At 38.1% G+C, this 23,060-nt stretch overlaps 1 pseudogene; it reads left to right on the top strand.

The window, feature by feature from the left end:
* Positions 1 to 1,437: 1,437 nt before the first annotated feature.
* Positions 1,438 to 21,726, top strand: LOC126022080 (DNA-(apurinic or apyrimidinic site) endonuclease-like; annotated as a pseudogene).
* Positions 21,727 to 23,060: the final 1,334 nt, after the last annotated feature.

The following is a 23,060-nucleotide window of genomic DNA, read 5'->3' as shown; positions in this document are numbered from 1 at the left end:
CTGGGTGTGAAGGTGCAGCTCACCTCATATTCCCCACTCTGGAGTGCAAAAGAAAACCACTGCTGTCTGGGTTCCTTCTCATTGTGCCAACTCAAATCTTTAACTGGAGGCTGAAAAATTTGATTTCTTGTATGTGGGTCTGTCCCATCAGGAGGTAATCTGCAGAAACTAGAAATTTCTATGCTGACATTTCTCTCTCACAAATAAGAAGGAATCTGAACCCCCCCAAACTTAAGTATAATGAACTGAAAATATGCTATAGCCTGTTTGGAGGTCAATTTGTACTGGCCACATGTGTACATGCCTGCCAGATCTGATTGTGAAGCTAGTGGTGGTGACTGCTCAGTGCAACATTGTTGGATTTTTATGGAGGGCAATGCTCTCTAACTGATTAAAATGATTGCTTCAGTGATTATTGTGAGTGACGGTCTCATATATCAGATATTGGGCTTAAATGAAAACAAATTGCTTTATGTAATGGCAAAGACCAATTTCTGGCAAGAAGGCTCTGGAAGTGCATACAAGGTATTCAGGAACCTTTCTAGGTATTTTTCTGCAGGCAGAGTGAGACTTTTTGCATGATGCCACTTGGCAGCTCTCAGATTATAGGCATCTTGCGCAGAAAAGAAATTGCTTCTCTGGCGAATCTAGCTACTGGGTCTGACCTATTTCCTTCTGACTTCAACTGACTGTCCATATGTGGATAGTTACAGGGACTAAGATGATGTGGTATTATTCTTATAGGTCAGATTTAGGGGGCCCAGATTCATCTTTGAAGCACAGAATAATTAGTATTATCCAGTGTAGCTGGTCTTAGTGAAGGGGAGAGGTGGCTGTCAAAAGGACTTTCAGGTCATGTTTACAGAAACCATGGGATGGATGCTGAGTAGGAAAGCAATGACATGAGTCTGTCTATGCTAGTGTGTGATCAATTTGTGCTGTGATGATTTATGCCTTCAACTTTAAAGACAATAACAGAGAAGTGGTTCACTCAGCATATTTTTTGGAAGATACCCCCTCAAGCTAATTAGTACTAGGATAAAAAATGAAATAAGGTTTGATATACAGTGAATGTATAAGTGACTTGTGCGGCTTATCACATCTGGGTATTTTTGTATGTACACATTTCATCATTTGCATTGTGCTTATGATAAAATTCAGAAACAGAGCTGGAGTAATAGTAGAGTGGATAGGGTGCTGGCCTTGAACTCTGCTGACCTAGAATTTAATCTTTGGCATCTCATATTGTCCTTGGAGCCCTTAAGAAGTGATTACTGAGTTCAGAGCCAGTAACCCCTTAACACTTTTTTGGGGGGACAGTTGTGGCCCCAAAACACACCAAAATTTTAAGGAAAATTTTACTATATATACTCTATATGCAAGTTGGCAGTGTGGTGTCTTAGAGTAGATGAGCCTACCAAAGGGAGGGCAGTAAAGATGTCTCGGAAGCCTAGTGGAGTTGAAGGAGAAGGCTGTAATTGGGCGATGGGTTACTGTCTTAGGAAAAAGAGTCTTTATTCTTCCTATATAAAGGTGTTTGGTGCATAAGAAATGGTCCTGGGTAAAAAAAAAAAAAAAAAAAAAAAAAGAAAATGGAATCCTAGAGAAACACAGATCTGTCTGTCTTCCTGGAAACTGCCCACAAAAGCAGGCTTTGTAGATTAATAAATTGGAAACTGAGCCCTTTGACTTATTTCTTTTGGCTCCCAGCTTAGTCTTTTACTTAAGTATAGCAAGCAGATATTTCTTTTTGAGCTTGACTTTTGCAATTAATTCTAAAGACTGATAGCACCATGAAGCCTAGTTGCAGGTGAGATAAAGAGAGGGCTGCTAGTAAATAAAAAAATAATTTTTAAAGGTTATTTTGCATTGCTTGTAAGACATTACCCTCCTTTTCATGCTCCCACAATCCCAACTTTTTCTGTCAGTGTGTTTGTAGGTTGGCAAAGGAGCTGAAACATCTGTGGACCTTGGGCAGCTTGAATGATATTTGGGAATCCTTCCCCCACTTTATTCATGTATTGATGTTACCTTAATGAAGCATTTGTTTTAAGCAGAGCTGGAGCCATAAAACACAGTAGCCTTCTAGGGTACACCATTTACATTGGTGTGCTTCCTCTTTATGAAGCAAAAGTGTTGAGCTGTGAGAGTGTTTGCTGACTTAGACTTTATACTCAAGAAGCTTAATTCATGTAGGACTGGAGCCCAAATATTTAGATGAATTTTATCAAAAATTTCTATAACAGGGTTTTCTCCATATCTTCTTGGTTTGTGGAGTCAAGCTTGAGAGGATCCCTAAATCTTATGGTAGACATTACCATTTTCTTCAAGAATGAAGACTTTGACCCATATTTTTTTTGTGTCATCTCCAGAAGCAGCAATTTTATTTGAGAAACCTATCTTATTTCTTTTAATTTTTGGGCCACATCTAGTAGTTCTTCCCAGCTTTGTGCTCTAGAGTTACTCCTGGTAAAGTTCAAGGCATCATGTTGTGCTAAAGATTAAACCCAAGTGTCCAGCACAAAAAGAATGTGTTCAGCCAGTTGTGCTATCTTTCTGTCTGATCTTAAGGCAGGGTGAATATTGACAGGTTTGGTCATTTGAAGTTTTCATCTCTTTATCACATGAGGACCCCCCCACCCATTTCTGCTTGATGTTCTATACTCTCCATTCTTGGTTCAGGAATAAGCCTTTATTCTGTCCCATTTGCTTTGAAATTTATAGCTATTTAGAATTATAGCTATGTAGTTAAAATTTAAAAACTCCTATTCATATATTTGATGTGATGTTAATTTGTTTTTTCAATCAGTCAAAGAAGAGCCTAAAGGACTGGACAAAATTTCCATGTACCTGACCCTTGTCTCACTTCATGTTTTGGCTCTGCTTAGCTATACCAAATCAGTGTAAGGTGCTGGTGTCAGGGATCTGAAAAAAATGGAATGTGATTTCAGATCCCAGTAATTTCTTTGAGGAAATTTGTGAAAGATGAGGGTAAATAAGCCTTGAGATATATTAAGATCCATTGTGTCTACTTGTGGGGAATGAATTTAAAAAAGGGAAAAAATAAACTTGAACGTCAAGACCAGAATTGAAGAAGACACAGAGAAGCAAAGCTACTGAAATGACCTGTAAGCTGCTTCTTGGTACTAACATTGAATGTGTCTTTAATGTTTCCAAAGGGAAAAAAATCCCATACCATGGTCTTTTTATTATTAGTGTAACATTAATATTAAAGTAATAGGACAAACATTTAGGGACAATATAACCTTATAATAAGGATAATAATAGGCATTATAATATTTTATGTTTATTTTTTATATTTTATAAACTAATTTGGCTTGCTGAAATTTAATAAATTCATCAGTCTCAGATGTCCTTCTGCTAAGTTTTGAAGTGATATTAATTTTAATTTAGTAATATTAATTTTATTTTGTAAAAGAAGAGATTGAAGTTCAGAGTTGTCAAGCATTGGCCAACTGTCTAAGGTCAGTTGGCATAAGCATCAAGGTCAGAATCCAAATCCAGACTTGACTGCTATGCTAAGGCAGAACTAGCAGAGTGGAGGTGGGGTATCCATTTCCCCAAATTCCTGATGCCAAATGAACACAGTCTTTCTGTTAGCTCTAGATTTGCGATCCATTCCACACAGACCGAGAGGAGTCAAGCCAGTAATGCAAAAAGGCAAAGGGGTTTATTTAAAATATCAGCATGCTGAAACCACAAACAAATATGAATGATAGAGGACAGATAGAGATTGGTCAAAAAAACTGACCCCTTTTGAAGTTTTTGGAATTCTTATTGGAAATTTACTGGTTTTGCTTGAGCTTTTCCTCTCTAATGTTCCATTGTCCTCTTCAATTCTGGTGTGTCAGAATCCCCAACAACCCCCCAAATGCTAGCTCTGGACTCAAGATCTGTCTCACAAAACCTGTGAGGAAACGAAACAATAATGCAAAAAGGCAAAGGAGTTTATTTAAAATACCAGCATGTTGGGGCCGCACTTCTTGCAGGTGCCAACCCCTGTCCAACTTACATTCTTACTTTTATACCCAGTTTAGAGAATTTTGGAATGGGTTAGGTGACAGTTGTGGGGAATTGGCTATGCATTACGTCATTGCTCATAGGGTGACAGGTGATTGGTCTGTATATCTAATAAGGACCTTTATGGTAGTTGAAAGCAGGATGTAAACAGAATGCTGGCCTTGGGCTAAGGGTAGGAATTCAGGGGTCTGCTAGACCTGCATTCCACTTGGGTGCCCTCAGATCCCTGGGTGCTAGTCCCCAGGTGCATTTAGATTGTTTCTTGAATGCCTTAGTTTATGACATCTTGATTGTGCCCATAAAGTTTCTTGAACTGGGCCTAGTTTTTCTGGGCCTAGTCCCTGTTCTTTGGGGCATAAGCCTGTCATGGCAGTCCTTATGTTTAAGCAAAACAGCAGTTAATTCTAAACTTACATTCTAATATTCTCTGTTGTTTATTTTAAAAATTAAACGCAGGGCCAATTTAATTTCATCTTTCCTTTCCTCCCTTTCTTCTTCCTGTTCTTTTTATTGTGAAACACTGTATTTTAAGATTATATAATTTGGGGGGTCAAATAAAATATTTGAAAAATATTTCTCAGGCTTCTGAGGCGAACTCAGGGAGAAAAGAAACAGCCATCTGCTCTCAAAAACTCCATCACCTTTGTCTTCCACAGCCCACCTTTCACCTTCTCTTTTTCAGTAGCTACACAATAGAACTTACTGGGGAGAGAAAATAGAACAGCATTGAAAATTGCTGTCAGTTCCATACTGTCCTCAGGGAACAGGAGAGCAGTTCCTGCCAGGCTGGGTCAGCCAGAAAGGCCCAGGATTTCTGTTCTTCTATGTTAATTAGAAGGCAGAATCTTAAGAGCCAATTTTGGTGAAGAACTCTGTGTCCAATTTTCTCCTGGTCCTGATTGTGAACAGTCTGATCAATATGAAATCTAATTTACAATGATGGCCCCTGTGAAGCTGGCAAATGTTAGGTCAACATCCTATAATGACTTGGGCTTCCTGAGCACACTTGTTAGCATGGCCACATCTGCCACAACCACTCTCTTTAACTACCCCACCTCAAAAGCTGCATCTGAGATAAGGTTCCTGCAAGTGGGTCTGCCTTCCCATCCACTGAGGACCTGGGCCTGTCAGTCCTTGTTGCAGTCTTCCTATCTGATGAACTCCAGAAAGGAAGGAGAACACAATTAATTTTCCTCCCACAACTGATGAACCAAAGCAAGAAATAATTGCTACTCAGTTTTAATAATGGCACATTTTATGAAATTTCCATAAAAACAATTCGGAAGGGAGCACAGGGATTATTTCTCTACAGGGGGCCCAACTGGTTGGCATTGTTTCATAATGTTTATGTTAGTATAATTCTAGTCATCTGCATTTGCATCTCTGTCTCCTGGGGCGAGTTCTTGCAAAAAAATTGTGAGGCTCAGAATAAAGGCACTATTATGGAGACAAGGTTTCCACTTCCAAGACTTTTAGTCTGTCTTCTTCTTGGGGTGTGGGGGGGAGGAAAGAAGATTGGGGAAGAAACAGCAATTCTGCTGGAGGGAGAGAGGAAGATTCCAGAGATGTTTCTGAAAGCCACGAGGCAGATAGCTTCTTGTAGCTTCTGCCTGAAATTTTAGTGCTGGGTAATGGGTATCCGAAAGAAGCCTAAGATGATAATAGTCAGAAAAACTAAATTTATTAGGAAAGTAGAAGACTGATAGAGCAAAGACAAGCTGTCTTTAAGTCTGAGAGTAAGAGAACTAGTGTTGTCTTTTTTCCAGATTTATAAACACTTTTGTAAACTTCCCATTTCTTGGGAAGCTATCTATGTGACAGAGGCCTGGGATAGTCTTTAAATTTTAGTTATTTATTTATATTTTAGTATCACTCATTCATATATACCATTTATTTTTCTGAGTTTTTCTAAGTTAGTACTTTATATTTCAGGTCTGCATCCAGGTTCTGCTCATGGGAAAAGAAATTTGCTGAACCCTTCTGGAAAGCCAGTACAAATATTCTCTCTTCACTCTGACTGGCTGAGACATTACGGTTTTTATCTCCTAATAGAGTCTCTGCTGGGCCCTACTTCCTGAGTTGTGTAGAGAAATAAGGAATAATACTGTTGCAAAGTATTATCTTATGACTGTACTGCCTCATTTAATTTGTCTCAAAATGGAGGATTTGCTATTTCATGTTCATCATAGAACACCTTTTATGTTTGTTTGTTATTTTGGGGCCACACCTGACTGTGCTCAGGGGTTACTCCTAGCTCTGCACTCAGAAATCACTCCTGGCAGGCTAGGGGGACCATATGGAATCCTGGGGATCTGACACGCATATGTCCTGGGTCAGCCACATGCAAGGCAAACGCCTGACCGCTGTACTATAGATCCAGCTTCAATAGAACACTTTTTAATCTTGCAAAGTTGATAAGAAAAAAAAATCAAAATGTCTCTCTCAGAACAAACATTATTTGTGTTTTCTGTTTGTTCAGTGCTTAGGGATTCCTCCAGCTTCTGTGCTCAGGGATTACTTTCAGCAGTACTCTGGGGACCATATTTGATCCTGGTAATAGAGCCCAGGTCAACTGTGTGCAAAGCAAATGTGCAAAGCAGTACTATCTCCCCAGCCCTTAAAATTAGTTTTGGAGCTCTGGTAAAACTGAAGACCAGCTGCAAGGCAAATGCCTTACCTTGCTTCTCCCCTTGGCAGCACCTATGATCCCTTGAACACTGCCAAATACTCAGAGTAAATTCTGAACATCACTGGGTATGACTCAAAAAAACAAAAATATTTCTGGGGGAGGCACACTTGTAGGTACTTCACAGACCATGAGGTTCTAGCAACTCAGCCTAGGACTCCCATGTGCAAATCGTGTGCTCTTGCCTTTTGAATCATTTTCTGGCCTTCAACTCCTTCCCTTTGACTCTTAGACCATCCCAGTGATATGCTCCCATTTCTTGCTCCTGATAGTGGACCTTCTTCGGTCACTTGTATTCACCATAATGACTTCTTTCTGCCACAGGGATCAGGTATATGATGTCATTTCTTCCTGAAAATTGTTTTCTCTCTTTCTTCAGGAAAGACTTCTTCACCCTTCATATATTATTCCTCCATATATATTTCCCTCAAGGTTCTTCTACATCAAGTCCTTTCTATCAGTTCTCATTTTCCTCTACCTCTATCAAACTGATAGTTTGGTATAATTATGTGGCTACTACTTTCCTCTTCATTTAAATGTAAGCTCTGTGCAGGAAGGAGCCTTGTCTATTTTACTTAGCTACCCAATTTACCCTCGTTGAGGAAGGCCATCTCATGCAAAGATAACTAGAGGCTATCATTTTTGCTGAAAGAGAAGCTTACAACTTTTTATTAGTTAAGTATTAGTTTGGTTGCTGTAACAAAAAAGAATGAACAAAGTAAACTGAAAACAATAATTTACTTCTCTCTGAGTGATAGATAGATAGATAGATACAGTGCCAGGGATCTGGGTCCCATTTAACCCTTCCTTCATTCTACACATATTTATTAGTCACCTGATATATTCCAAATCTGATATATTCAGGCTGTGTGGACACAGAAGTGAATAAAACAGAAAACATCTCTGTTTTCATAGAAATGATATTCTAGTGTGAGCAACTGGACAATTTACCAAGATAAAACTTTGTTCACTATCTGTTATGGTGGTTCAAATGCTTAGTAGAAAAAAAATCAAGTCAGGGTGGAGATAGAATTTGGGGAGTGAATACAGTTGAAATTCAGTCGCAAGTGCTCAGAGAAAATGTCATTGAGATTGACATTTGTGTGTAAACTGTGAAAGAAGGAACCAGGTGTTTAGAAAGAATGTGTAGTAAGTAATTATAGAAGCTCTGTGGCAAGAGAGTGTGGTGTGTCTAGGCAATGTGAAGAGGCCATTGTGGCACAGTGATCAATGTCAGAGCAATTTCGGACCAGAGAAATTATGGAGGCTGATAAAGTAAGGCCCGTCAATCACTGCAGAGGCTTGCTGCTTTGTTCTCTTTACTTTCCATTTGCATCTGGTAATCCCAGTTTGTTGCCTGAGCTCCTGGCATTCTAGCCAGTGGCCAGAGGAAAATGTGAATAGATAGTATTGCTATTTTCTTTATGGCTTAAGCTGCAAGTTGAATTTATCATTGCCCTTCAAATCCTAATAGAAAGGGGATGTACTACATGGTTACACTCGGTCATGCTACAAAAAGTTACTCACTTATTCTTGCTGGCCAAGAATCCAGATAAAACTGAGGAATTCAGTCTTTATGAAAGAAGAGTTGAGGGATATCTAAAAACAGTAACAATTTCTGGAACAACTTTTCCTTGGAAAAGAAAATTAGGAAATTAAAAAATCTGATGTGATCTTGTTGAGTGCTATGATAGAATCTTAGATTTAGGATTAAATGTAAACCTGAATATTGATGTTAAAAAATGGTGTGTGCTTGCTTAGAAATAATATTAGAAATAATATTGCTTTGGCTTCTGTACACTGCTTGCTTAAGGAAGTAATCTGTCATAAACCTGGTTCTGCTGTGTGCCTTAGGCAGCCAGAACAAGCTGTAAATTTAGGGTAAACAACATAACCTCCCACAGAGATAAGGAGACTGAGGAACTATCTCAGTCTCCTGATGCCAGTCCTGGTATTTATTACCCCCAGGTGCCTATCTTGAGGCTGGTCCTGAAATATACCTTACCACACCACCAGAAAGGGGGACAGACGGGGGATAGATAGGGGAACAGAAAGGGGACAGGATGGGAACAAACAGATTAATTAACTGTATAGCTGCAGCAGATTCCTGAGTGACTGAGTAATTTGTTGAAATGTATAAAAACTTTGAATGCTTAACACACGGGGTCCAGGCTTGATTTTGGACCCGAGCATGCTGACTCAATGAACCTTGCTGTGTGACTTGCATTACTGTGTGCTCTCTGTTCCTTTTGAAAGAAAGCCGAGATGGGGCATAACAATCACGTTGATAATTATGTAGTTTCTATTAAAGAGAAACAAAATGCAAATATTTTAGCTATAAAGTATTTATTTTCAGGAACTCCTTTCTTATTCTGGTATTGAAGTTCTGTTTATGTCCCAGTGAACTAAAAAGCCCTGCTTGATAGATCAGTTAACAAAGCATGAAATACCCAGCTAAAATTATGTGGAATTATTTCTCTCCTTTATAATAAATAACAATTAAAAACAATTTCTGTACCCAAAGTAAATATCATGTGAGTTTAGTTGTTAAGTGTACAACAAAATCTGCTTAAACCATCTAAGCATTTGTATAAATTCTCAATTTTGTGAAGCATGGCTGACTTAGAAAATAATGCAAACTCTTAAAGCAAAGGCTAAAAAAAATAGTTGTAGTTCTTAAATTTGGTTGTTTGTCAATCATTTTAGAAACAATAAAATCAATGATGAATGTACTAGGTTTTAATTCTTTGGGTATCCAGAGAAAAGTTCCTTTGTGCTCAACTACAATAAAAATCGTAATTTAATTTCTGGTGCTTGAAACAAAGACTTATTCCTCTGCAGTGGTTTAAGAAAAATGTTTTTGACATCTCTAGATAAAATCACACTTGGATTCATGTTTTCTTCATCAAACATTAATGTAAAATGAGTAAATGCACTCTGAGATACTGCCTTATTTCTGAACCATTAGAATATCATAGCTGGCAAGAAGCATAAAGATTAGGTAGTAATTTTTTCACTCCTTTAATAACATCTAAATGATGTTGTCTTTTGAGTAATGTCTTTCGCAACATAGGGCTTGCTATTTTCTATAACAAATATTCCATTGTCACTCAGTACAAGTGATTAGAACATTTTTATTGTCTTAAGCCACTTTCTTTTTCCCCAATGTCTCTAGTTTTTCTCAATATGACTAACACAGGCAAATTTAGTTACCTCACATATATCAATGTTTCTCTTGAGAAGGGGAAAGAATACTAAGAGTTGGTTTCTCAGGAATCAGAAACCTGTAATCTCAAAAAGAAAAAATCAGTGTTTTCTACTTTGATCCTTACCTTTAGACCAGTCCTAGAAATAAAGTAAGGCAAGTTAGTGACAAAAACTTTATCCTCTAATTCTTTTCTTCTTAGGGCAAGTCTCATTGTCATCTTTATCATCAATATAATTGCTACCAATTAAAGAATAAATAATTATAAAATAGAAACTAACATAATTTTGTTGTTGAATACTCTTCTAGTTAATGAAGTTAATTATTGAAGTATTATTGAAGATTCATCTAATTTTATTATTAATGAAGATTCATTTAATTATATTATTGAAGATTCATCTAATTCTAATAATTAATGAAGTTAGTAGTCTAACTTTATTGTACAGATGAAACTAAAGTTCAAAGAAATTAAATAACTAAATCAAGTTTTCTGTTTTGAATATTTCACCTATATTTCTCTCTCCCCACCTCCCTTCCCCCTCTCCCTCTCTCTTTCTCCTCTCTCTCCATCTCTATCACCTGGAAAAAGCAGGGAGAATTAGAACCAATAAAATCTGTGATGAGCCCCTGTAAGGCATGGACCTCAGGTTCTGTCAGTTCCACTAGTCATCAAGCTGCATCTGACCTCCACTTGGTCTACCTGGCATGGAAGCTGTTCCCTGCCATCTTATTTCTCAGGGAGCTGTTGACCCAGACTGTAATAAAAATTTGCTCTTTGCAGGAAAAAAGTCAGTCCTAGATCTTACTCAGGTCTTTCAGGTCCATCGTCTTCTCTCACAGAAAAGAATTTCAAGAGGAGCTAAGCAATGAAGTAAAAACAGGTTTTATTTAGAATCAGAGGAAAAAATGAGAGGGAGAGAGAAAGAGAGTAATCTGCTCAAGAAAGAGCATGGGTTTCTCAAAAGTGGAGAGAGTCTTGTTACATAACCGAGCATAAAAATAGAAAAACTCAAAAAGGAAGATATGGACATCATATGCAATTGGGCATTGTGTGCATGGCCCAAGGAGCCATATGCATCTTTTCTTTGTTCCATGATGGTTTATATAGGATTTCTCCCAACCTGCCCCATGTGGGGCTTTCTACTTAGGGAAGAGTCAAGTGGAAGGGTTGGGATCAGTAAATCTTCTTTGACCTTCCTCTTCTGGTTTTTACTTCTGCTGGAGGTTCTCTTTATATTGTTTATTATTGTAATTATTTATTTATTTAGTATTATTTAAAAATTTTATTGAAATCATTGTGATTTTACAAAGTCCTTCATAGTTGGGTTTCAGACATACAATGTATCTGGCCAGTCCCACCATCAGTGTCCATCTCCATCCACCAATGTTCCCAAGTGCATCCCATAATACCCTCCCTCAACCCCCAGCCTCTCAGCATAACAGGTCTATTTTATGCTTAGATTGTTAAAGTTTGGGTCTCTTTATTCCATTGTTGTTGAATTTGTCTTGGATATTTCTTTCTTTCTTTTTTTTTTATTAACACTACCAATGCACCTGCGACCACTTGGCCCCTGACCTTTACCCTTTCATATTTGTGTTTTTCCTTTTCCATTCAGTTTCTTTCCTTCACCTCACTATATACTCTGGGGCCAAGGGTATTCTAGACAACTCTCATTTAGACCATTGCATTTCTTCACACAGTTATTCTAAATATCACATATAAGTGATATCATTCTGTATTTATCCTTCTTCTGTCTTACTTCATTTAACATAAAATCTTCCAGTTCCATCCATGTTGCTGCAATTATTATGCAATTATTGCATAATTCCTATAAATATGTAAATATTATATATAACTATTTATAAATATATATAAATATATAGAAGACTTACATCACTGGCCTCCAAGTCTCGTGTCCTGACAGGAACATAAATGATAAATAGTTTATAATAACTATCATATCAATTTAGAATAAAATCAAGATAAACATAAAATTAAATGTAGTTCCTCTTTTTATAGCTATAAATCCTGCAGAACACCTGGCACCTGGTAAAACTCAGCAAATATGAGGTACATTTACTGATATACAGGGAACCACAGAGCAAGCAGGTGGTAGTGGGAGTGTGTTGCCAAAGGAAACAAATGAGAAGTGTGTGAAGTTATTATAACCTGGATTAAAAAATACCTCTATTTGAAGAGACTTGAGTGGGGAGATTAAGGTAAAATAGGTTAGTAACAGAGCCAAAAGTTAAATGAAATTTATGGAATGTGTAAGAGACTCTATCATAGGAAGTCTTAAAAATCCAGGGATATGAGCTTCCCTGTGGTATTGATCCAGATGGCTCTGAAATTCACCAGAGGAAGGACCTGGATTCTATGAGTTTAAGGTGACATGGAGTTACTTGTATTGATATGGTTCTGTTTCATTGTAATGGTTCTGATAGATAAAAAAGTTGCCTGCACTGACATTGCAATAAATGATGTTGGTGAAAAGGTGGAGATCACAGAATGAGCAACATTTAACTGATGCAAAAATGAGGGCAATAGAGAATGAATTCAGTTATCAGTAAAAGCAGATGTGGTAAAGGTAAGAACAGATAAAGACCAGCGAGAAGCTTTGCTTAAATTAAAATGAACAGAGTATAAATTTGGTATTGAATTGGGTCAGAGTTAAGATGCAAATACCTGGATCTGTATCTTTAGTTCTAAAGACTTCTCAAGTGGGGAGTAAGAGTACCTGCCCTGGAAAAAACTCTCTTACCTCGCACTGATATTTGTCAAATAACCTATCTCCTGAGTTTCTGTTGTAAGTGGCTGTACTGTCTTTTCTACTCCTAAGTAATGATTGGTTTGTGTATTTATTGTAATGTGCACTTCCCCTCTCCCATAAAATTATATTATAATTATATATAATTGGCTAAAGTCATAAAGTGATACCAACCCGTTATGTAAAGGTGACAGCACTCCTGATATCTTGAACCCTATATTGTACATAATTTAAAATAGTATTTAAGAAAATAATGCCAAACTCCATGTGCGTGCTGAATTTTAGGCACTGTTTAAATTCAGAAATTTAAAAATATGAAACAAAATGATTAAGAATAAATATAATTTCAAACTTAACTACATGGTAACTAATTGTGACCAGATATTGAAAAATACTGTGTAATGAGGATTACTCATTTTATTATTTATTTATTTTCTGGTTTTTGGATCACACCTGGTGGCACTCAGGAGTTACTCCTGGCTCTGCTCTCAGAAGTTACTCCTGGCTCTGCACTCAGAAGTTGCTCTCGGCAGGCTCGGGGGACCATATGGGATGCTGGGATTCAAACTGGGGTTCATCCTGTGTTGGTTGTATGCAAGGTGAATGCCTTACCACTGTGCTATCACTCTAGAGCCAGGCTAGTCTTTTCAATTAAGTATTTAAAAAAAAGAAGATGGAGTCAACTTTATTTTTGTTCTTATATCACTTCTTTTTCCATTCAGAGATTTTTTATTCTTATTTTATTTATTATTATTATTATTATTATTATTATAACTATTATTATTGGAATTTTAGGCCACATTCAGAGGTGCTCAAGGGTAAGTCCTGGCTCTGCACTCAGAAATTACTCCTGACAGGTTCAGAGACTATATGGGATGCAAGGAATTGAACCCAGGTTGGCTGCATGCAAGGCAAATGCCCTACCCTCTGTCCCATTACTCCAGCCCCTGAAGTATTTTTATTTTTGGGTAAGATGTGTCTAGTGGTGGGGTTTTTATCTTGAGTATTAAAATTAATTGTGGATCTTGGGTTGGATCTCAAGACAATGGATGAAACAGATAGATGTATCATGTTTACTGGCAGGACGAGCTCACCTAATTTGGGGCTGTACTTAAGGTGTGTTTATCTCCCCAGCTGTACTCAGAAAACTGGGGGCTTAAACATACAGATTCATTACCTTAACTTTCTCATGGCAACAAAACTGAATTTGAAGAGCATCTGAATTTTCAAAAATGTAGCTTACTTAGTGAAAATTGCTTAGTAGGTTCTCTATTGCTAAAGGTTCCAAAGGTGAGAGAGAGGAATTAATATAGGAACCAGAGATGGAAATAAGAAAGTAAAAATTTTACTGAGGTGAGAATACATAGCAGTTTCCATCACTTTTGTTTTATCTGTAATTCTAGATAAGGATTCTAATCAAATGAAAAGCATAATGTCAATGAAAATAAGGTTCAATAGCATTATCCTGTTGTGCAGGTTATTTCAGTGATAGGAAAGCTTCAAGCAAATTATTGATATGTGACTTTGAGGAACTTAAATTGCAAGCAGAAAAGTTAACCTTCAGGATAATAGCATATTACATTTTCATTTTACATGGCTGTTTCCTTAGTATTAGTAGCATAAGAAAAGACCTTTATACATATTCATTCCAGCACTATTTACAATAGCTAAAATCTGAGAACAACTGAAGTGCCTAAGAACAGATGAGTGGAAAAGGCAACTAGATTACATCAGCAGAATGGACTACTACACATATGTTAGGAAAAATAAAGTCATGAAATTTGCTTATACATGGATAGATAGGGAGACTAAAATTCTGAGCAAAATCAGAGGGAGTGAGATAGACATAGAATAATCACACTCATTTGAGGATACAAGGAAAAGTTAATATGGTATTAATATACAAAGATGGTAGGAACAAGATCAGGAGGACCAATCATGGTATGAAGCTTGTCACAAAGAGTGGAAGAGTGAAGTTTGGGCAGAGAAGATAACAATGATAATTGGAAATAATCAGTCTGGACAAGAATTGGATGCTGAAAGGAGGCAAAGTGTTTTTTTTTTTTTTTTTTTTTTTTTGTTTTTGGGTCACACCTGGCAGTGCTCAGGGGTTATTCCTGGCTCCAGGCTCAGAAATTGCTCCTGGCAGGCATGGGGGACCATATGGGGCGCCGGGATTCGAACCGATGACCTCCTGCATGAAAGGCAAACGCCTTACCTCCATGCTATCTCTCCGGCCCGGCAAAGTGTTATGTATGATACCTCTTCAGTAATAATACTGCAAACTAAAGAGTCAAAAAGCAAGGGGGAGAGAGAGAAACAGACAGATAGAGACATAGAAAGACAGAGAGATGGAGAGATAGATACACGAGACAGAGACTGAGAAAGGAAAAATGTCTAAAAATGTCTGCCACCAGGGGACAAAGAGATAGCACAGCAGTAGGGTGTTTTGCTTGCATGCAGCCAACCAGGACAGATGGTAGTTCGAATCCTGTCATCCCATATGGTCCCCCGTGCCTGCCAGAGCCAATTTCTGAGCACGGAGCCAAGAGTAACTTATGAGCACCACCAGGTTTGACCCAAAACAAACAACAAAAAAGTTCTGTCACAGAGTCCTTGGGGCCAGGATGGAGAGAAGGGCAGAGCATGAGAAAATTGGGGACATTGGTTCGGCAGGAAATGTGCATTGGTGAAGGGTGTTGTCATTATATGACTGAAAATCAATCTTGAGCAACTTTTTTTTTTATAAAATAATTGTTATTGGGCCGGTGAGTGGTGGCGCGTAGAGGTAAGGTGTCTGCCTTGCAAGCGCTAGCCAAGGAAGGTCCGAGGCTCGATCCCCCGGTCGTCCCATGTGGTCCCCCCAAGCCAGGGGCGATTTTCTGAGCGCCTTAGCCAGGAGTAATCCCTGAGCATCAAAAGGGTGTGCCCCCCCAAAAAACACAAAAAAAGTAATTGTTATTGAGACCAAGTCTTTCACAGTTATATTTAAGATACATATTGGACAATGAATTAAGACCAATTCACCACAACAGTGTTTGACCTTCCTTCGCCCCTATTCCCAACATGCAACCCCTAACTCCCCCGTTTGCCCCCTGGACTGCTAGTGAAACCAGCCTCCTTTGTATATAACCTGTTGTAGATCTTGATTCTGTTGCCATTGACTTTGGGTTTGGTATTTAGGCCTGATCATTATTATTTCCACTCAATATTCATGTGACTTTTTGCCTCCTGGGTATCATCCACTTTTCTCTCTTTCTCTTTTTTTTCTTTGCCCTTAATTTATGAGGCAGGACAAGATGATTCAAGTTCTGTGGTTCTGTTGGAAAAAAATAAGAAAAATAGTATATTATTGATGCATTTGGGGGTAAAAATGACGAGCTATACAATCTCTTGCCCTGGTTTTGACCTGATCTCTTATCCTAGAATTTCTTACTAAGCAAAAAAAACAAGCAAAAAAAAAAAAAAAAAAAAAAAAAGATGGAGGAGGATGCTTTTACATCTGGAAAGAAAGTATAGATATCCCTACTAAGTCTTTTGAGAAAGTCGGGGGGATGGGATGAGATCAGGGCACATATTGAGTCCCAAACCATCTTATTTGAGCCTGAGAAGTGGTTTGTATCAGAGTAAGGTAACAGGTAGTGTCCTTGATTTCAGGGTCCCCTCTGGAGCCTGAATCTGATAGCAAGCAACAGTTCACATTAGGGGAATTGGGCAGAGAAAAAGGGCTGCATAAAATGAGCCAGCAGTGTGATGGTTGCAGCTTCTTGCCAGGGTGAGAGATGTGGGGCTTGAGAGGGTAGTCCTTTCACTTTGCAAGCTGGGTGGCAATTTACTAGGGCAGGGAAATTGTCTCTGTTTCTAGGAGTTAAAAACTGAAGGTAAAGAGGATTAAAAAGGGAGATATTATAAGTGGTTCCCCCTTATGTCTAGCTTGTTGTAGATTGGGTTATCGATCTTTTGTTGTTGGCTTTGGATTTGTTGTTTTAAGTCCGATCATTTTCATTACTACTTAGCGAATCATATGACTATTGGTCTTGGTACCCTCCATTATTTCCCCCCTCAATTTGAGAGGTGGAGCAAGATAGTTCAAGTTATGTGATATCTGTTTGAAGAGGAAGAAAAGCAATAAAATGGGTAAAAATCAGACAAGCCGAAAATGGGCGGAGACCCTAGAAGATCTCAACTTCAGTTTGACAGAAGAAAGGGAAAAAAGAAAAAGAAACACCACAATACAAAAAGAAAAATCAAACAAAAAATCAATGAGCCCTACTACAGCAATAAAGATATGCACCACATAATAACCATGGCCCTGAAATAAAAATAAAAACAGAGCACAAAAAACTGAAAACAACAACAATTAATAACAAAACCAAAGACCAAAAAAAAAATTAAATTAATAAAACATTATTTTGTGCTGCTTTTTTTTTCTGCATAGGCACAGGGAGGTATAGGGGTAAGGAAGGGGAACGTTCCAAGCTGGAAACGGGGGTGGAGGGGAGGACAACTTTGGTGATGGGAATCCCTTGATTCAATGTTAATATGTACCTAAACTATTACTGTGAAATATATAATTCACTTTGGTCAAAATAAAAATTATTATTATAGAAAAGAGAGATATAATATCAATGCCCTGCGGCACCTAATCCACTTCGCCCACTGAAACAATTTTCTTTTCTTTTTCTTTTTCTTTTCTTTCTTTCTTTCTTTCTTCTTTCTTTCTTTCTTTCTTTCTTTTTTCTTTCTTTCTTTCTTTCTTTCTTTCTTTCTTTCTTTCTTTCTTTCTTTCTTTCTTCTTTCTTTCTTTCTTTCTTTCTTTCTTTCTTCTTTCTTTCTTTCTTTCTTTCTTTCTTTCTTTCTTTCTTTCTTTCTTTCTTTCTTTCTTTCTTCTTTCTTTCTTTCTTTCTTTCTTTCTTTCTTTCTTTCTTTCTTTCTTTCTTTCTTTCTTTCTTTCTTTCTTTCTTTCTTTCTTTCTTTCTTTTCTTTCTTTCTTTCTTTCTTTCTCTTTCTTTTCTTTCTTTCTTTCTTTTTCTTTTCTTTCTTTCTTCTTTCTTTCTTTCTTTCTTTCTTTCTTTCTCTTCTTTCTTTCTTTCTTTCTTCTCTTTCTTTCTCTCTTTCTTTCTTTCTTTCTTTCTTTCTTCTTTCTTTCTTTCTTTCTTTCTTTCTCTTTCTTTCTTTCTTTCTTTTCTTTCTTTCTTTCTTTCTTTCTTTCTTTCTTTCTTTCTTTCTTTCTTTCTCTTTTCTTTCTTTCTTTCTTCTTTCTTCTTTCTTTCTTTTCTTTCTTTCTTTTCTTTCTTTCTTTCTCTTTCTTTCTTTCTTTCTTTCTTTCTTTCTTTCTTTCTTTCTTTCTTTCTTCTTTCCTTTTCCTTCCTTCCTTCCTTCCTTCCTTCCTTCCTTCCATTCCTCCCTTCCTTCCTTCCTCCTTCCTTCCTTCCTTCCTTCCTTCCTTTCTTTCTTTCTCTCTTCTTTCTTTCTTTCTTTCTTTCTTTCTTTCTTTCTTTCTTTTCTTTCTTTCTTTCTTTCTTTCTTTCTTTCTTTCTTCTTTCTTTCAGCTTCCTTCCTTCCTTCCTTCCTTCCTTCCTTCCTTCCTTCCTTCCTTCCTTCCTTCCTTCCTTCCTTCCTTCCTTCCTTCCTTCCTTCCTTCCTTCCTTCCTTCCTTCCTTCCTTCCTTCCTTCCTTCCTTCCTTCCTTTCTTTCTTCTTTCTTTCTTTTTTTTTTTTTTGGTTTTTGGGTCACACCCAGCAGCGCTCAGGAGTTAGTTCTGGCTCTATGCTCAGAAATTGCTCCTGGCAGGGTTGGTGGACCATATGGGATGCCTGGGAATCGAACCACCATCCTTCTGCATGCAAGGCAAATGCCCTAACTCCATGTTATATCTCCGGCCCCTGAAAACAGTTTTTTTTAAATAATAATTTATTTAAACACCTTGATTACAAACATGATTGTGGTTGGGTTTCTGTCATGTAAAGAACACCCCCTCCCCATCACCCAGTGCAACATTCCCATCACCAATGTTCCAAATCTCCCTTCTCCCCACCCCACCCCTGCCTGTACTCTAAACCAGGCTTTCTATTTCCCCGCATACATTCTCATTGTTAGGACAGTTCTCAATGTTAGTTATTTCCCTAACTAAAACTCATCACTCTCTGTGGCAAGCTTCATTAGGTGAGCTGGAACTTCCAGCCCTCCTTCTGTTTTGTCTCTGAAAATTATTCTAAGAATGTCTTTCATTTTTCTTAAAACCCATAGTTGAGTGAGACCATTCTGCATCTTTCTCTCTCTCTGACCTTATTTCACTCAGCAAAATAGATCATGAACATCAATGTATAGGAAAATTTTATGACTTCATCTCTCCTGACAGCCTGCATACTATTCCATTGTTATATGTACCACAGTTTCTTTAGCCATTCATCTGTTGAAGGCATCTTGGTTGTTTCCAGAGTCTTGCTATGGTAAATAGTACTTGCAATGAATATAAGGTGTAAGGAAGGGATTTTTGTGTTGTATTTTTGTGTTCCTGAGGTATATTCCTAGGAGTGGTATAGGCTGGATCATATGGGAGCTTGATTACCAAGTTTTTGGAGGAGAATCTCCATATCACTTTATCCATAAAGGTTGACTAGACTGCATTCCCCACCAGCAGTGGATAAGATTCCTTTCTCACCGCAATCCCCACCAACACTGCTTGTTTCTCATTCTTTGTGATGTGTGCCAATCTCTGTGGTGTAAGGTGGTACCTCATAGTTGTTTTCATTTGCATCTCCCTGATGATTAGTAATGTGGGAGCACTTTTTTTTATTGTGGAGCATTTTTTTCATGTGCCTTGTGGCCATTTGTATTCTTCTTTATCAAATTGATCGGTCCACTTCTCCCCATTCTTTGATGGGATTAGGTGTTTCTTTCTTGTGAAGTTCTGGTCTTTGCCTTGTATATTTTGTATACTTAGCCCCTTATTGATGGATATTGGGTGAATAGTTTCTTCCACTCAGTGGGTGGCTCTTGTAATCTGGGCACGGTGTCCATTGACGGTGCAGAAGCTTCTCAGCTAAATATATTCCTATCTGTTAATCTCTGCTTGTTTGGAGAGTGCATTTTCTCCTTGACGATGCCTCTTAGTCTCAAAGTCTTGGAGTGGTTTTACCTACATGTTGTTCTATATACCTTATGATATCAATGATAGTTAGTTGGGGGTCTAAGTTAATTTATTTTTGCAAGTGGCTAGCACAGTTGTGCCAACCACCACTTGTTGAAGGGGCATTCTTTGCCTCCCATTTAGGATTTCTTGCTCTTTATCTTTATCAAAAATTAGGGTGATTGTATGTCTGGGGAACATTTCTGAGTGTTCATAAAGCCTATTCCACTGATCTGAGGATATGTCTTTATTCCAATACCATGCAGTTTTTGATAACTATTACTTTTGTAATACAGTTTAAAGTTGGGAGAAGTAATGCCTCTCATATTCTTTTTCCCAATGATGCGTTAGATTTTGAGGGTGTTTATGGTTCCAAATGAATTTCAAAGGTGTTTGATCCACTTCTTTGAAGAATGTCATGGGTTATCTTTAGAGGGACCACATTAAATCTGTATAATGCTTTGGGGAATATTACCATTTTAATGATTGTTAATCCTGCCAATCCATGAGCAGGGTTATGTCTTTCATTTCCTTGTCCTCTCCTATTTCTTTGAACAGAGTTTTTATAATTTTCTTTATATAGGTCCTTCAGGTCTTTTAGTCAATTTGGTTTTCAAGATATTTGAGTTTGTGTGGCACTTATGTGAATAGAGTTGTTTCCTTAATGTCCATTTCTTCCCTATTATAATTGGTGTATAAAAAGGCCATTGATTTTTGTGTGGTAATCTTTGTAGCCTGCCACATTTCCATATGAGTCTACTGAAAATAGTTTTCTTAAAGGCGTTTTGTCTGCTTAGGTTCCAAAACTGGTTCCCTCCTCAGCCCAACAAAAAGACAAGAGCATGCTGTGCCCCCACGTGGGAACTCAGGTGTTTCGAGTGCCAGAAGCCTACAGCTGAATTAAGTGCTGCAGGGTGTTAATTACGAAGATGCCCTAAACGTGGGGAAAAGGGAGCAGTAGAAGAAGATGGGAATGAACCCCAAGACTGAGCCAGAGTCCAAGAAGACTAAAGCAGGAGCAAAGAAAAATGAAAAAAGAGATAGCAGAAGACCAATCTTTTATGAGGACCCCCCCAGATGAGAAAACCTCACCCCAGTGGCAAATCAGCCATGGTCCAAGATCTGTTCTGGAATGTGGATGGGCTTCGGGCCTGGATTAGGAAAGGAAGATTTAGATTGACTCGAGGAAGAAGAACTAGATATTCTGTGCCTCCAAGAGACTAATGTTCAGAAAACAACAACCGGCTGAATTTCAAGAGCTGCCTGGGCTGTCACATCAGTACTGGGCAACTTCTTCAGACAAACAAGGTTACAGTGGCGTGGGCCCCACCTCTCACGCCAGTGCCCAATCAAAGTCTCTTTATGGCATTGGTGAGAAGAAGAACATGATCAGGAGGGCGGGTGATAGTAGCTGAATTTGAAGCATTTGTGCTGGTAACCGCCTATATATCAAATGCAGGCCAAGGGCTGGTGTGCCTCGAGTATCGACATCACCTGGGATGAAGCTTTTCACAAGTTCCTAAAGGAGTTGGCTTTCCCACAAGTCTCTTGTGCTATGTGGGGACACTCAATGAGGCTCATGAGGAAATTGACCTTTGCAACCCCAGAGGGAAACAAAAAGAACCTGGTTTTACACTCCAAGAATGCCAAGGCTTTGGAGAGTTGTTACCGGCTGTGCCTCTGACTGACAGCTTCTGTCACCACTACCATGAACACAGCCTATGCCTACACCTTTTGGATTTACATGATGAACGCTCGGTCCAAAATTGTTGGTTGGCACCTTGATTACTTCCTTTTTCTCAGTCGTTGTTATCTGCCATTGTGTGATAGCAAGATTCGTTCCAAGGCCATGGGCAATGACCACTATCTCATCACCTTATACTTAGCACTGTGATACTCCCCTAAACCACTCTGAGCCTGGGAAATATAGCAGTATGCACACCACATCACTGTTAGCTTTAAGTTCTTCCAACTGCTTTACTGCTTTCTAGGAAAATGTGCATTTTATTGCCCTTATGAAAATAAAAATACTGAACCAGACTCTATTGACAGGCAAGTTAATCATTTAAAATCAAAGGGCTTCTAAGATTATTTGGGGAGTGTTTTTTTTCCCTTAAAAAAATCGTACAAAAAGCTACTTCTAACTTCAAGTGTTTTTTTTTTTTTTTTTTTTTTTGGTTTTTTGGGCCACACCCGGTGATGCTCAGAGGTTACTCCTGGCTATGCGCTCAGAAGTCACTCCTGGCTTGGGGGACCATATGGGAACGCTGAGGGATCGAAACCGCGGTCCGTCCAAGGCTAGCGCAGGTAAGGCAGGCACCTCACCCTCTAGCGCCACCGCCCGGGCCCCTATTTTTTAACTTCCAAGTGTTAAGAGTCATGGTTTTCAAATAAAAGGGGGTAGATAAAATGGATCAGGATTGAGGGGGGTGAGAATATAGAAGGAGTTTGAAATGGGAGGTGGGGGCGGGATAATATATTACAGGGGTTATATACAATTGTGCATGAATTGTTTACAATATAGATTGGCGCAAACAGAAGATTCCACTGCATACATACTCACACCCACTTATAGACAACATTAGAGATCTACTCATAGTTTATAATTTGAGGCCTGACCCATATGGAATGGAACAAAGTGTTTGAAAAAATAAATCAATTAAAATAAATAAAAAATAGATTAAAAAAGAAAAAAAACTAAAATAAAATTGGGCCAGCAACAATCAGAGGGGAAAGGTTTTTCAATTCTAGGCACTCTCATCAATGGCAGGAGTGAACTTTGCTAAATGAAGCTTTTGGGGTTAGATTGTGCAAGGAACATTTTAGGATAAACCATAATTTTCATGTCCTAGAGTACTAAGCATGGTAATGAGCACTATAAAAGGAGTTTACCCCTCTGTAATATCATCTACTTGTCTTTGCATTGAAGTTCCTTTCCTTAATGGAAATAGTGTGGCACTCTGATGTATCAGGAACATAGCAAGAATTGAAAAAGAAGAAAAGAGGAAAAAGAAAAAAATGGATAAAGTAGTTTGCAAAAACACACTCAATGAGTGGTGCCTGCAACAAGTCTATGCTGTGCATTTGCATATTTTAGTGGTCTCTATAGTCATAAGCTTTTAGGTCACAGTAGTAGACATAATCAAAACGAAATAGGTAAATTGCAGTATTTTGTCAAGACATTGTCATAATGAGCTACTGTATTTGGAAGTCTAATATGATAGAACA

Source organism: Suncus etruscus, chromosome 11 (genome assembly GCF_024139225.1).
Source record: "Suncus etruscus isolate mSunEtr1 chromosome 11, mSunEtr1.pri.cur, whole genome shotgun sequence".
Classification (NCBI taxonomy): Eukaryota; Metazoa; Chordata; class Mammalia; order Eulipotyphla; family Soricidae; genus Suncus; species Suncus etruscus.
Note: the sequence above shows the minus strand (reverse complement) of the source record. Positions and strands in the feature narration are given on the sequence as shown.